Raw genomic sequence first — 16,541 nt, 5'->3', positions numbered from 1 at the left:
AAAAGTTGCCTATAATTCCCTGCACTTACATGTGATTGTTTTTAACATGTTGTTATAAATCTTTGTAGATACATGAACAAACTATTTAATTGTGCCTTGAGCAGTTTTCACTTTATTGTACAAGGGTTTGCTCCATGAAGAGTGGTGCTTTACAGTGTGAATCTTAGCCTTGTTGTGATCAGATGGGACAGGAAGACTAATGCCCCTGTAACAGGCTTTTAGGGGCACAGTGATCAGCTTTATATACTTGATAGGTTTCAAAAGAGGTGTGTAATATGAGAAGTTAGCGTGGCCGACACTGGGGAAAAATCAGTGCTTGATACACTAGAAGCCTGGTTTGTTATATATTAAGTTTACGATATTTAATCTGTGCCTCCCTCCTTCCCATGTTCATTGACATGTATTGTAGATCTGCATTGTTCTACATGGGAGCCACGAGCCATGTATAGTTACTGAGCACTTGAATTGCAGCTAATACAAGTTGAGATGTGCTGTGAAGTACATGCTGGATTTTGAAATCAATAAAACTGTGAATTTTTCCTGTTCCTTTTTACTGCTATGACAATTGACAATAACATAATGTGGTTCGCATTAAGTTTCTATTGGAAAGCGCTGTTGTCAACCAGTTTAGGTATCTATAGTCTATATTCTGCTCTAATAAGCAGTATTATTTGATATATTCCAGTAATTTTGCAATCATTTTAATTAGTGCCAGAAAGATATAAAATAGGGGTCTGCATAGTAAGTTTAAGGGACTAGGAGGTGCTTTAACTAGAAGTGAGATTGTGTCCTAGGTTGAAAGAATTAATAACAAGAAATGGGCTTGGAATGTTTGATGGGTTAATAGTAATTCTCTGCTGAGGAGTTAATTTTATCCCCCAAGGGACACTTGACAATGTCTAGAGACATAGTAGAAAAGTTTCTTGGATTTTTCCTCTTAAAAGCGTTTTTTAAAATTGTATTATAGTTGGTTTATAATGTGTTAATTTCTGCTGTACAACAAAGTGACTTGGTTATACATATATACTCTTTTTATAAGGTTTTTTTTTTTTTTTGCCACAGCATGCAGTAGCTTGATGTGGGATTTCAGTTCCCAGACCCCAAACCAGGGGCTGAATCCAGGCCCGGGGGGAAACTAGGGAGTCCTCACCACTAGGCCACCAGAGAGCTCCCCATATGTATTCTTTTTCAACTTCTTTTCCATTATGGTTTATCACAGGATATTGAATATAGTTCCCTGTGCTTTCCAGTAGGACCTTCTTGTATATCCATCCTATATATAATATATAGTAGGATGGATATACAAGAAGGATAGGATTTTTCCTCTTTTTAAATTGCTATACAATATGGTCATTATAAAAAAGAATCTAAATAATGTGGAGTTCCCGTCGTGGCTAATGAACCCAACTAGTAAACCATGAGGTAGCGGGTTTGATCCCTGGCATTGCCGTGAGTTGTGGTGTAGGTCGTAGACGCGGCCCGGATCCTGCGTTGCTGTGGCTGTGGCGTAGGCTGGTGGCTACAGCTCCGATTAGACCCCTAGTCTGGGAATCTCCATATGCTGTGGGTATGGCCCTAGAAAAGACAAAGAGAAAAAAGTAAAAAATAAAAAAATAAATAAAAAAGAATCTAAATAATGTGAAATGAGGTCCCTCCGAATTCCATGCACTTCCCTATATATAGCAGAAGTTCCTGGTAGGACAGTCCTTCAGGTTTCATGTGGTCCCCTGGTGGACTCGTGGTGTAGGCATAATAGAAAAATAAGTGTGGAAGAGGAGTTGAGGTGGACATGTATGAAAAGAGAAGGAGAGGTAGAGGAAGAGAAAGGGAAAAGGGCATGTGTGGAAAAATATTAGCAACTCAGCCATTGATTGTTTTTTCCTGCTTAAAGCTCTTAAGCTGCCCAAAGAATCCAGCAAATGACCTCTTAATGCCCCAGTGAAGATCTGTAATAAAACGAGTTAGTCTGGCTGAAATGGAAATGGATGCCACTAAGGTTTTGCTGTTTAATATACCACCACCACTAGGCTGTTTTCAAGCATGGAAAAGAACACATCATCCTTTAGTTGAAATAGCTTTTTTTTTTTTTTTTTTTTAAACAGAATATCCAGGGAGTGCTATAACCTAGAGTGCTCTAATCATAATAGTGATTGCCTTGGTTTTATCCTCCCTCAATGACTCAACTCCTAGTTAACCGTCAATAGCATGTTCTATGAAAAGACTCTTTGTTTTTACGTATTTACTAGGAACTTAAAAAAAAAAAACCCCACTGCAAACCCCTAATTGTAATACACACTAATATACTCAACATTAGTCATAAAGCAAATGTTACCTACAAAATTCTTAACCGAAAGAGGTAAATGATAGGGCAGATAACTAAAAGCTTTATGTTAGCCTCATATATTATCTAGTGCAGAGCATTAGACTACCAAGTTTAAAAGGAAACAGACCTATTGATATTTGTAGACCAGTTATGGCACCTTAATTAATTGGGCTTTAGTGGAGCTAGATGGCATTCCTGGTGCATAAATAAGAAAGTCATGGAGATTTCATTTTAATATATTTTATTGGTTTTGTTGGGTATTGTATCCTTCTTAGTCTACTAAAAACAAACAAAAACCCTAACCTAAATCTTTTTTCCCTTTGTCTCCCAAATGTCTCTTAAATATTGAAGATATTAGATAAAGTGTTAACATTTCAAATAATAGATCTCAAACAGTTATTTTGTCAGAGTTTGACTAGTATGAGTGTTCCTTAGAGCACTTCTCCTTTTCTGTGGAATCCTAAATGCTCTGGGGCCAAAAAAAACCCATTAAGTTTGGAAAACATTGCTTACTATGACGACCTTTTTGAGGATTTATGGGTTTTTTGTTTGTTTTTTAGGGCCAAATCTGCAGCATATGGAGGTTTCCAGACTAGGGATCGAATCAGAGCTACAGCTGCTGGCCTATGCCATAGCCACAGCAATGCTGCGACCACATCTGAGCCACGTCTGTGACACAACACCACAGCTCACGCCAACGCTGGATCCTTAATCCACTGAGCAAGGCCAGGGATCAAACCCATGTCCTCATGGATACTAATCAGGTTTGTTCCTGCTGAGCCATGACGGAAACTCCTATAGATAATAATTATTGAGTGGTGAATATGTGCTAAATGGTGGGCTGTTTTAGATGCATTATTTCCCATAATCTTCATCATAACCCTAATGAGAAAGGTTAGTGGGAGTGTGCTTTTGAATAGGTTGAAACTCTTACTTAAGGTTATACGGCCAACAGAAGGGATGATATGCTTTGAGGAATGGTGTTCAAGAGTTTCAGTCATTATCAGAGTTTTCTTGTGGCTCAGTGGGTTAAGGATCCAGCATTGGCATCGCAGCAGCTTGGATTGCTGCCGTAACGCAGGTTTGATCTCTGGCCTGGGAACTTCTACATGCTACAGGCACAGCAAAAAAATGGTTTTAGTCATTATTAATCTTCTTCAGAGTTTTGCATTTTTTGGTACCCTAAATTAGCCATCTCCACATTCACATTATATCTGGTACATGCTAGAATCCAGCTCAACCCAGTCTATTTGAGAAGATGGGGTAAGAGCTTATATTAGTGAATGATGAGTCCCTTTTACCTGGGTTTGTGCTTTTTCTCTTGTCTTTCACACCAATATTCATTTTTCATGTTCATTATATATACAACTCCAGCTGCAGGAAGAATTTTATTTGCTCTCATAGAGAAGAGCACTTGAATCCTAATTGCCCGTATATCCTTCCTTTTCCTTCCCATTAATACGACTAATCATGCTCTAATACTGCTATTATGCCACCCGGGAGAAGTCCATTTTTGTTTCAGAACCTCCCTGTTTGGTTTTATCTCTGTCCCTGTGAGCATTTGCAGGGATGACCATGACATAAATAGCTTAAAGTGGAATATTCTTTCTTCAGAAATATTTCAAAGCTGAGATGACCCACATTTTATTAAATTTGCAAGCCATAGTTTTATTTTATTGCAGCAAGGAAGGCTGGACTTTTGCAGGGTTCTGCTGTAAGAGATTCTGGCCTGTTCTGGGGAAGATTGCTAAGAACTAAATTATTTTCTGGGTTGACTTGATTTTAGTGTTTCCAAAGCCATCACTACTCAGACTTTCCAGTCCAATTACCCAATGAGGGAAGGAAGGAGGTCACTTCAATAGACTTTTTGTTAGGGTCCACAAAGGTGCCCCTCTTTGCCACTGGGGGTGAAGAATAGAATAAGCCTTTCTTTGAATTTCTCATTATTGAGAATTCAGGAAGTTCGTGAAGGGGTGAGTGAATGCAAGAGAAATGTCTCAGTATTAAATTTGTTGCTCTCATTTCTCGTTACTATAATTTGTCCTTTTTGTTCAGAATGAAATCTTTTTCATTGACACATCATCATATGAGAGATTTTGTAGGGAGAGAGATGAGATGTACTGAGCTATTTGCCAATATGAGTACCTAAAATGTAAATATTGGATAAACCTGCAAACTTTTAAGATAACTGCTTCTTTATTGTCAGATGTTCTCACTTAACCGAGTTGAGTGTATTAGTTGATGCAAGGTGAGCTGTGACAAAACTTCCTTTCAGCTTTTTCTTTCTGGGACATGTTTGTTTCAGCTGTGGGTAGTTAAATTAATGCCACATCCATTTTTTTTTTTTCCCAGTGAACATTATAAAATGTTCCTATTCAACGCGTTTACATGAGAGGAGTTAACAGTAGGCTGTGGAGAGGACTCTAACAATTCAATCAAAGTTAAGTTTTGAACAGTTGGGAAAACAAATCCAAGACCTGGGCTCATTAAACAGTTTCTTTGTGGTCAACAGTGAGTGGGCAGTGCAGTAGCTTCTGAACATTTCCATTGTAAAGACAGGTCTCGAGGGGCAGAGGATGGATGCTGTCTCCTCTTTATGGAGAAACTGGTAAGCAGATTTGTAGGAATGGCATATATGCATCTTTTGCTCTTGAAAAGTAAGAGCCAGGGAAAGCAAAACACATTGAAAAATTAATTTGTTACTTGCCAAACACTGCTGCCTGTACTCCAGAACAGTCAGCCCAGCATGACCTCAGGCAAGCGTCCATAGATAATGGTTATACAAAATAGTCATAATTACTCAGAACTCATGTCGATTCCAAGATACTGTAAGACACAGGGCGGGGTGGCCTTCAGAATTTTCACTGTGACTCACAGTAAGAAACATTTTAGGGTTGGACCCAGTGCATCTACATTTAGAAACATTCTAGAGTAGGATTCACACACATCTGAAAAGAAAATATCGTGGAAGAGTGATTATTACTCTCACTGTTTAATGTTTTCCCATTTCTTCTCTTTATATTCTATTCAGTTTTAGTTCATTTAAACAGAAAGTAAGAAAGCTTATCTGGAACCGCTAAATTGATTTTGCTACCCACACGTGGGTCATCATCCATCATAAGTTTAAAAAAGACAACTCCCATCATGGTGCAGTGGAATTGAATCTGACTAGTATCCATGAGGATGTGGGTTCAATCCCTGGTCTCGCTCAGTGGGTTAAGGATCCGGCATTGCTGTGGCTGTAGTGTAGGTCGGCAGCTGTAGCTCCAGTTGACCCCTAGCCTGGGAACCTCCGTGTGCTGTGGGTGTAGCCGTAAAAATATAAAAAAAGGACAACTCCAGTCTGTTCCTGAGAGTTACTGCCTGGAAGTCCCTGCTGTCCTCAGATTAAAGCTCTGACAACTAACCCAGATAGTTTCCAACAGAGCTGGCTCAGACCTGTTGTGTGTGTGTGTGTGTTTTTTTTTTTTTTTAACAACATCATGTAGCCTGGCTGTCTTCTCTCCAAGCCAGTGATTTAACAGAAAGAGGAAAGTTTACATTTGGTCATAGCACTGGAACAGCTGCTGCCCGATTCTAATCAGCTGAATCTGAGCTGTGCAGAGCTGGGTGTTTCCTCGATCCAGGGTAATGCTGCATCTAATTCTTTGTTATGGGTTACAGTGGAACATGGACTTTCTGAGGATATGTATATTTGGTGGATGTGGGAAGGAGAGAAGGAAAAGGAGGCAGAATGAGAAATTCCTCTTGGAAGCGGGTGGTGAAATTCATCTTAAAACAAAAACTAAAACCTCTGCCTGTATTTTTCTTTATTCAAATGGTGATTTTGAGTGGGAGATGGTCTCTTTTATGTATTATTTGCTGCATTTGTTTTTGTGTTTTACCTTCCAAATTCTGGTACTTATAACCAAGCCAGTTTGAATGGGGGAAAAAAAAAACCCTCCCCCAAAAAAGCAGGCCCATCCAGGAAAGCTGGAAAGAGTTGATATGGAAAACAAACAAACAAACAAACAAACAAAAACAAAACAAAACCCACAGTCCAGTTTAGAATTTGACTACTGTGATGGATGGATTAGTTAGTGCTTCAGAATGCTATGTAGAGTCACAGAATCATGGCTTCTGTTTATCTTTTATATCATGTCCTAGTTCATATGCTTCACATTGTCAATTTTGCAAAAGGTTAGGTTAATTTTTGATAGTTAAATTGGTGTGGCTGATCAAAGAGCATCTTCTGAAAGGAAGGATCTGGGCCATGCATAGGAATCAAGCCTTTCTCAGGAGAGTGACAGAATCAAACACTGTCATGAGCTATTTTCTTTTTACTGTGTCTTCCCATGTAGAGGTTATTGCATCTCTCAAGAGCTGTTACCACAGCACCACACTGGACAGTAAGTGGGTGGTGGTGCAGAGTCATCTATGCAAAGTGAGAGGCGAGGCTTGGTGACATTCTTTGTTTTCTCCCCAGTATCTAAGACAGTGCCTGGCATGTAGTTGGAGCTCAATGAATATTTGACAAACGAATGAATAATGTTGGCTACAATAATAACTATTGTAATAAAAAAAGATAATAAGAGACTGAGGAACTGATCTGGGCTGAGCATGTGATATGAAAGCACATCCTTTCAAAGAATTTCTTCTGAGTTTGGTAAAAGAGATTCAGTTAGAAGACAAGCTTACATTCTTCCAGTTGATAAATCAACTTGAGCACACGGATAGCACTGGTGATGTCCACATACCTAGAAGTGGGGGTTCCTGCTGTAAAGGAGTCACAGTTGAGTTGGAGGAGATAAAGATTACAGCACAGTACTGGGGGTATCAACGGGAAGGGCCTTCTTGTCACACTGGGCTGGGATTGGGGACTGCCTTCCAGGAAGGCTGGATTTCAAAGATGAACAGGCATTAGACCAGCAAAGGAAGGACTGAGGACTTTTTAGGCAGAGGAACGGATACCGTCGGGGTGTTCCATCATGGCCAGAGCAGCCTCTAGAAGGCATTTGGGTTGAGAGTGGAGGCCCCACTAGCCTGGCAGGGCCTTGTGCCTGAGGTGTTTGTCTTGGATCCTAGGTCAGGGAGAGCTCTTGGAAGATTAGTCATGTGCAGTTTGGGTGCTTTGAAAGAGTTGTGTGGTGGAAATGGATCCCAGGCTATGTACAGCCAGATGAGAGGTGAAGGGACAGGAAAAACTAGTCCTCCTACAGGGTTGGGGCAGACAGGCCCACATGCTTCCTTTTCAAAGGCATCCCAACTATAGCAACTTGATGGTGACCAACAAAACAAAAACAAAACAAAAACAAAACCTTAGTTCCAAGAGTAGACCTTTGTGACAGGTAGCTCACAAATAATAATAACAGCGGCAGATGACAGTAATCTAATAATAATCCCACTGCTGCTTTTATTATGAAAACAGAAGGCTGAGCTGCTGACTTTTCTAGCAACTTTTGCAAGACATTTAAATCCCTCTAGCTGGCCCTTTGTTCCTGTGTTGCCATGGAGTGTCAATAAGCCCCGCTCAGAATAACCCCGGCAGTGACATGAGAGGTACAGCTTGCTCGCTGGCATGGTGGCTGGCCAGGTTACACTGTTTTCATTGCTCCCGTCTTGGGAGGAGCACTGGGCAGCTGGTTGCCCTGGCAGCTGTGAAAGGTGTACGTCTCTTGGCTGCCCAGAGTTTGAAATGCAACCAGAACTTGCCTGCCTACTGAGCATGTGCAGCTCAAGATGGAGCTGATAGCAACTGAAAATAGCCCACTGCGCACCTGTCGCCTGTACACCAGCCCCTGCCACCTGCCATTAGGACAGTGTGGGCTCACTTGGTGGACAGGTGAGGGCTGAGTGGATCTCAGTGGGTCTCAGGAAGATATTGGGAAGTTTGGCCATGGCTTACAAGGAAACAAAAAAGCAGCAGGCCCTTCTGAGCAGTTCAGTGGACACTTTTGTGGTCAGTGGGTGACCACATTGGCTGCATATGCACAGTATGTGCTGAAGACGCCATACAATTTTCCTTGCTCAGCCAAACTGTGGTCCAGCAAACAGACCAAGAGGTAAATGTTCCCTCTCAGAGGGAAAGGCTTTCTGATGAAACTCCTAGTGGCAGCCATCCTGATTTACCTGCCTCAGTGGAGGCACAGGGTCAAACTATTTTGTTTGACTTTTCTGCCTGCTCTTTAATTCCCAATGATTGACAGTAGATCACTTCTATAAGGTGTCTCTTTGCTAGATTAGTCTTTCTCAGCAATCCAAGTGCAGGCACAGAACAGAATCATAGCATGTTAGGAGCTGTCTTTTTCCCTTTGGGACTCTTTCCATTTCCTTCTGGGCTTTCATCTCTTCGGCGGGGTTGCCACCATCGGGTAGGCGTGGCACACCAACGTGGATGGAAGCAGGCTCTGGAAGGAAATACTTCTGAAATGACTGGTGGTATTAAAGCTGCTATTTAGAAGTGACCCTTCTTAGAGACTTGGGTTATCTTTAGGCCATCACTGCTCCACAGCCAGCGGAGCCAAAGGGAGTCTGCGGAAACCCTGGCCGGTTGCTCTCGCCTTGGTTTGTGTTTAGATATTCTTGCTCTCCAGCCAGTGGCCTCGTGACACATCTCAGATTTAGCTGCCTTTCCTTTGCCAAGGTCCAAGATTATTGTGGAAGCTGGGAATGGTGTGCTGTGCCACAGAGATGCGGGGAGTGAGGGAGGGGTGTTTGAGAAGCCAGTTCTGGTTCTCAGCCCTCTGAAGAAATGCTTTCTCTTTCCACCTTGGGTATAGGCACCTGGAACCTTTCTGTGGGCTCAGGGGTAAAAGGGAATAAGTTCAAAATGAACCTTCCTCAACTGTCTCATGGTGATTGTAGGATCTTTAGTCTATGGTGAAGAATCCAGTCTTCTAAGTGTGTTGAATTTGGAAGTTCACGAATCCTTGGGGACCATATTAATTAGATTGATGGGGTAAAGAGACAAAGCAAAGATCCAGTTATTAAGGCTGGAATGCATATGCATGAGGCATGTATTTGTGGGACTGAAGACATGGGATTCCATTCTTTATTGACCTTTCATGGAGTTCTGGACCTGGAAGGGCCTTGGGACATGATTGGGAGATGGGGTGATAGCAATATCAAAAACTTGGGCTTTACCCCTGTTTTTCACCCTTGAAAAAACTCTTGTCTGGCTTCATCTGGGCTGGAAAGAAAGTTGTCTAGACATTACCTTGTTTCCTCTGTGTTTTTTTCTCAGGCTGGGGTACTATGGGGAGCTAGAGCAGAGGATATCAGCTGAACTTAACTAATTCTAGACATTTTCGCATTAGCTTTGGGTGCCACGATGCCTTGAGGCTGGCATTCTAAGACTTGTTGTTAACAAATTGGAGCCCTGCCCATCTTTTGAAGGGTTTATCTCTGTGGTTTGAAAGCTTCCGGAAGGGGCATGGGGGTGTGGTGGCAGCTTGCTGGTGGTAAGTAGAGAAAAGATTGGCAGCCTTGAGGCTCTGTCCCTGGTTCCCAGAGAAAAAGGTCTAGTAGGGCACTGGAAGGAAAAGAGAGGTGGGATCTAGGAGGGCCTTCTCTGCTGTCTGGTCCCATGTACAGCCCTCATTTAAGGTTGCCTGTAAAACCAGAATTTTCAAGATAGAGCCTGGGTAGGAAACCCTCCCTGGAGCAGCCATGCACTCCCCGGGTATCGCGGGAGAAGAGGGAGACGGCCAGATTGAGTCCCAAGCACTTCTTCCCACTCTGAACGGAACTTCTAAGAGACTGAGACACTCTGAAATGAATCTCATCACTGGCTGTCTTGGAAACCTCAATAGGGAATGACTTCTCCGAATGTTTATAAATCCTCAGCTCTTTTCTGCCCTCCCTTCAGTCTGTGGTACTTTCTGTTATTCTCCCAATAAGTGGAGCTTCACTCTCCGGTGCAGGAATTGCCAAAATTTAAGGGTGAGGTGGAGTTGGGGGTATATTGTGGTCTCTGAAAAAATTCCTTAAGAGGTGCATTTCTTTAGGCCTCATATAATCATTTGTTTCCCTGATGCAACGATTCAAGAAGTTTGAAGACAAAATGAAGAAAGGGGTCATTGTTTTCCCCCGTATGAAGGAGCTGCTTCATGGACATGACACGTGTGAAAGCTAAGACTTTGCTATGTTCGGGGAATCGTAAAGAGCCTGGAAAAGACAAACCAGTATTGTCTTAGGCAAATACCCCACAATGCTCTTTAACTTGTTAGTCATTTAAACACAGACTGAGTTTTTGGCTTTGAAATGGAAGGTGTGGCTCCTGCAATAGACTTCATTTATAGGGATTATTTCAGAGACAAGGAGTCAGCCCAGACACAAAATAAACAGATGGAATCCCCCCCCCCCCCGGCCCCCTCTCAGCTTTAGCAGTTCAAATACAGGGCGACGTAGGGATCTTTATCACCTTCAGCAAAGCAAGAAGGGGAAAATGATGTAATTCACTATTTCTCACCCCCTGCTGAAAAACGCCATTATTTTCACTGATAGGAGAAAAATGGCAGCAGAGACCAGGGTCATCTTTTTCCTGTTGAGCAGGCAAGTCCTGCACAACCTCCCCAAAGTGGCTGGAGCCCAGGCACATACTGTGTTTTGATCATCCTGATCACCATAGCATAGTGGTAGACAAAATTGCTCAAATCAGTGGTCCAAGGAAGAACCTCCCATAAAAGCCCTACTGTTCTGTTCGGGTAGTAAATAATCCCTTGTTTCGGGAACTCTTGTATTTTACCTCTTTCTCCTAACAAACAAACGAGCACACACAAAACCTGCAGAAAGTATTCATTTTCCACACGTGTAAGCCTGAGCAGGTAAACAGATGTGACGCCGTGGCGAGCTCCTGTAGGAAGACGTGGTTTGCACAGACAGGCTGGCTGGGTGACTAAGCCTTGCCTGAAGATCTCTGCTGACATTTAAAGACTTTATGGGCTCAGTCTGCTCTGAAAACCAGCATCATGTCTCTTCCCACCTCTAACGCCTTTCTGTGAGGAGAAATTTCCTTCTGAAGCAAACGTTCATCAGACTTGTCCCCCTGCCACGTGCTGAGGCAGATGTGGGGACTATAACAGTGAGAAGAGTGGGCTCCGTTCCTCCCCTCATTCTGCTCACAGTCTGGGGGTGGGGAGACTTGGACGTTCAGCAGCCTTACAGGCACATGTGTGTGAGTGTAGATGGGTGGCTCCTGCTTTACATGTGGGGGTGTGTACAAAGGCTTCTCTGAGGAAAGAGTAAATAAGGTGAGGTCTGAGGGGAAGATGGACACTAACTGGGTGAATGGGGTGTTGGCAAGAGGGACGGGGAGCCAAGCACCCAAGTGTGAGGGGATTCCTCACCTAGCCCACCTGAGCTCCCAAAGTAGGAAGAGGCCTTCCCAGATCAGGGCAGTGGGGACTTTGGTAGGCCAGGGCAACCACTGGTCTCCATTTTGAGGGTCATGGAATCAGGCTTGTATATCTGAATGGGGGCCGTCAGCTCAGCGAGAGAACCCTGGAGGAAGAACCCATTTGGAGTGGAGGCATCCTCAATTCCCAGTTGTGGAAACCCTCCTACAATCATTTTCTGTTATTTTAATTTATATGTGACCCTATTAAATGCCTTTCTTCTCTCTCTTAACTCCTGGAACATATTTTCATACTGGCTTTTACAACTTTACCAGGTATCAATTTCTCTGATTAGGAAAAAGAAATGTGATTTGGGGTCACTCACTGGATGCGAGCATTTAGGCACTTGGATGTCTTTTCTTTCAGAGCATGTAGCCTGTCTTTTTGCCAGACCATCAAATGCCCTTCACTAGGTGTTCCGGACAGACCTTTGTGTTTCTGTCTTAGGAGCAGGCTGGCTGGCAGTGATACCTGGCATTGCAAAATCCTTCTGTAAGCCTTTGTTTAATGCCAGAGATCTCAAATGCTTTCAGATTCTGGAGAGGTGCCACGCTGCACTCTCAGATTAGGAGATGATGGAAGGACTCCCATATCTATGAGCCTAATAGAAGCTGTCATTTCCAGTGAATGAATCGCTTATACTATTGGAAAGGGTCCAGGGATGTTTGGGGTTCCTTTTTCAGCCTATAAAGTTTTGAGCCACTGGACTTTTATAACAATAGTCTAATAACTGCATCTTTATTTGTGCTGCATGAGTCTATAAGAAAATGTAGCCTGTTCCTTTTGCTGACTCCAGGGATCATAGTTATGGGCTGGTTTACTTGGAGCATTTTCTCATTTGTCTTTTATGTCAAAGACTTTATTCTAGATGGTGCACAAACGTGGGGTTTTGTGCACCATTTAGAATAATAATCAGTTGAAATGCCTTAAAGCATTCTGGAGTGCATGGCTGGGCAGATGGGAGGGGGAACGCCGAGATCCACGTGCTCACAGTGTTTTGCCCAGATTGCTCAAGTCCCACTTAAGACATAAATGTGGATCCTCTTACTATGAGGCATGAGATTATCCCAAACTGGGGACAGTCTTAAAAAGTCCTTGATGCTCTTTGCTCTGCCTCTTCTTCTGCCAGTCTAGGATTAGGCTACGAGAGTAGGTGTGTCCAGATGGTGAGCCAAGTATTGCCCAGAACAAGAGAAATCTTTTAAAAGATTTGGCCGTGGCCGACCCCTGGGATTCCCAGCCTGTGCCTCTGGTTGCAGGGCCAGCCCTGGATCCTTCCAGGTGGTGCTGAGAGCTCCCTGCTGCTCCCAGCCAGACGTGGGCTGTGAGGGTATTCACACAGACCTGGTTTTCGGGCTCCAGAGGGCACAGGGTGCCAGCCATAACTCTGAGTAATGCTGAGAGGTGCCTTTAGAACAGACATAGTGGGTGAGCTCCACGCAGAGGGAATACCTCTGGCTTGACGTTTCAATTACTGAATTATTTAAATGAGTGTCAATTAGGTGGAGTTGACTGGCTGCCTTCTGCCAGAGCACTTCCTAGTTATTTGCACAGGCAAGTGTAAAATGCTTAATATCAGATGTGGTGCTTCCTGGCTGGACTGTTGAAGATCAGTCACAGAAGGTGATTATCCTTCCTCCGTGTGCCTTGATGTGCAGTGTATTTATATCATGGGCTGGGAGATTAGAGGTCCACAGACCCTTGCCTGCGGCCCTAAAAAGGCTTTGTGATAATTCTCACACCTCCCTGCCCCACAGGCCCACCCCAAATAAGATATCACAGGCCCACACATGTTACGGTTATTCCTAAATTCTATCAAGACTAAAACAGTGAGTCATAGGAATTTTGAGGCCTGCCGTGTTCCTCAGAATTACGGATATTAAGATCTGAAAAATGCAACTACCTTGCTTTTAACCTTCTTTCTTGAATTAGTAATCCTAGCTCAGAAAATCCTTTTGGCATCTCTTCAACTAATCTGCTCTGTCAGATGAAATTGCCAAAGTGGCATTTAACTCAGGTGTGTGTGTACGTGCAGACGTGTGCATGGGTGCATAGGGTCATTCTGACTCGCTTGTGAATTTAGGGTCTTCATTTTCATTTGGCTATATTTTTAAAAAATTGATTCATGAAGGGCTCTGCTAATTAGTTATATGGGAATATACAATGTAAGAAGATCAGGAATTCCTATCATGGCTCAGTGGTTAATGAACCTGACTAGCATCCATGAAGACTTGGGTTTGATCCCTGGCCTCACTCAGTGGGTTAAGATCCCCCACTCAGGCCGGCAGCTACAGCTTCAATTGAACCCCTAGCCTGGGAACCTCCATGTGCCATGGGTGTGGCCCTAAAAAGACCAGAAAAAAGAAAAGATTAAATGTTGGTGAAAAGTAAAATAGCAAGCGAAGTTGGTGAAGGTTTGGTACTTTTCCATCTGCTAACTGCTGAACTGAACCCATGGTCCTTCCATATCAGAGATGCATGAATTAATTACTGCATAAAATTCAGAGCTGTCTTTTTTTCCTTTTTTTGTGATTGTGGCAGAAATGATATGAAAACCCTGGGTTTTAACTCAGTCTATGACACCCATTAGATCTTAAAATCTAATTAAGATCTATACCCCATTGTGGTGGATGGACTGCAGAGTTAGGCATAATGAGTTGAATCTTACAGAAGATGATATTTACTTGAGGCTGCTCCATTTTGGCAAAATTCTGTACGTTACAGCTTAAACATCTGTCAGACCTGCCCCACATCCTCTCAAAACCTAGAGACCTTGGAAAGGCAGGATGCATCTTGCACCTGTGGGCCTAGAGTTTTGTTTGGGCTGAAACTTTAAAAGCAGAGTTCACTCTGAGGGCACATGAAAGAAATTATTTTTGTTATTTCATTTTTTAAAATGACCTTTGGTCTTTTCTAGGGCCACACCCATGGCATATGGAGGTTCCCAGGCTAGGGGTCTAATCGGAGCTGTAGCTGCTGGCCCACACCAAAGCCATAGCAACACGGGATCTGAGCTGTGTCTGAGACCTACACTACAGCTCATGGCAACGCCAGATCCTTAACCCACTGAGCAAGGGCAGGGATCGAACCCGCAACCTCATGGTTCCTAATCGGATTTGGTTACCACTGAGCCACAACCAGAACTCTTTTTTTTTTTTTTTTTTTTAATTAAAACCGCAAAGTGTCATTAATTCTTTGGTACCCTGGACGATCCATTTCAGTGATGACTGAAACCCCCTTGGTCTGGATTTGTTTGTTGTTGTTCCTGGTGGGCTGTCGATGCAGCTGAATGATTCATACTCCTCAATTCATTATTGGTCCAAGACCAGCTTCTCTGCTGTATTACTTTCACTTTATCATTCATTCCAACACTAACCCTCCTCCCCAACCCAGCATCAAAAGATAAAACTTCTTTAAAGTGTTGTGTGTATTTTTCAGTATCATTGACCTTGAAAAATAATTGAGGGTTTTACAATACACGTTAGTATATCAGATTTACATAAATTGCATTATTTCACAGTTTTTTAAACATAGCTTTTAAAATTCTCTGCTGGAATCACAAACAAATCAATATGACACCATTAACCCTCCCTTCCACCCCCCTGCTGTCCATTTCCTCCAAAGAACCATCACCTGTTGGGCAGCATAGTTGGCAACCCTTATCCCAGCCTTGTGCCATTTGAGAGTGGCAAGCATGTCTAGACTCCCTAGAAATATTATCTTTCAACTTGCTTTTGGCAAGGGTAAACTTTTCACTGGATTGTGTCAACAGATATATATCCTCATAGAAATATATATCCTCATAGAAATAGATTGGTGCTGGAATTTCTCTAGGCAGGGAAAATAAAGACTATTTCCTGGCTCATTAAAATTTTTGCTTATTAAAAATGTCTGAGGGCGCTTGATTCTCAGGGGTGAGGCTGGTGACATACATATACTGTCAGCGGCTATTTTGGATTTTCTGCTTTCAGGCATGTCTTTGCTCTTGGATGAACCCCTTGTGGTTTTCAAAAGACCTAGCAAATCAATTATAAATAGAAGGCTTGTGTCTCTGTGTCTGCATGCACTTACTCTGTGGGACGAGGCACCCACATTACAGTGGGCAGTGAATTATTTTTTACTTCTTTGAAGAGGGAAGAGGAACGATGAAGCGTGCTTTTCTTCTTTTTGAGATAACCCACACCTCTACACACACCCACACAAATCTGTGTAAATGAACTTGACATTTTCAAAGACCGTACCTTAAGGTCTTCCCTTGAAAGCACAGCCATATGACCTGTTATTTTAAGAAAGAAGCAGTTATCTCACAGACCTGCTGCAAAGGGTTCAAGGATTAGAAGGCAGCCTGTCTGTGCTGTAGCCCTTTGGAGGGAGGTTTGAAAGCTGACTTTCCTTATATGAACTGTGCTTTGATGAAAGTGCCTCATCTAACTAATCAGTGGTCTCTAGGACATGGGTGTTTACATTCTGGCTTCACTTTGCTTTCCCACTAGTGGAAACTGTTGGGACCGGCAAGTCTGAACTAATTATTCTAACAAGGGAGGGGAAAAGACAGGGTGATTTGAGAGATGAAACTGCAAATGGGTATTTTCAGAAAGAGACAGCTAGGAGGTCTGATTTGTTGTGCTTCACTGATGATCCATTAGCACCTTGGGCCCACCTGCGTGGGCTGTTCCTTTGGTCCCCCTTATTACCTTACTGTTCAGGCATTGTTTTGGGGCCTTCGTCCTCAATAATTGGTGCCAATTTTTTCCCCTGCCAGTTGAAAATGTTTAAGCAGTGATAAATTCCCTAGTAATTAATATAAGAACTTATATTATTAATGTAAAAACAATGTTCTATTG

General features: G+C 42.8%; 1 protein-coding gene across 6 annotated transcripts in view; it reads left to right on the top strand.

Moving 5' to 3' along the window:
- The window catches only part of ACVR1 (activin A receptor type 1), an 83,097-nt gene that overhangs the window by 21,758 nt on the left and 44,798 nt on the right, over positions 1-16,541 (top strand). The gene's annotated exons all lie outside the window — the stretch shown is intronic.

Source organism: Phacochoerus africanus, chromosome 3 (assembly GCF_016906955.1).
Source record: "Phacochoerus africanus isolate WHEZ1 chromosome 3, ROS_Pafr_v1, whole genome shotgun sequence".
Taxonomy (NCBI): Eukaryota; Metazoa; Chordata; class Mammalia; order Artiodactyla; family Suidae; genus Phacochoerus; species Phacochoerus africanus.
The sequence above is the reverse complement of the archived record's forward strand: the minus strand, read 5'-3'. Positions and strand labels throughout refer to the sequence as shown.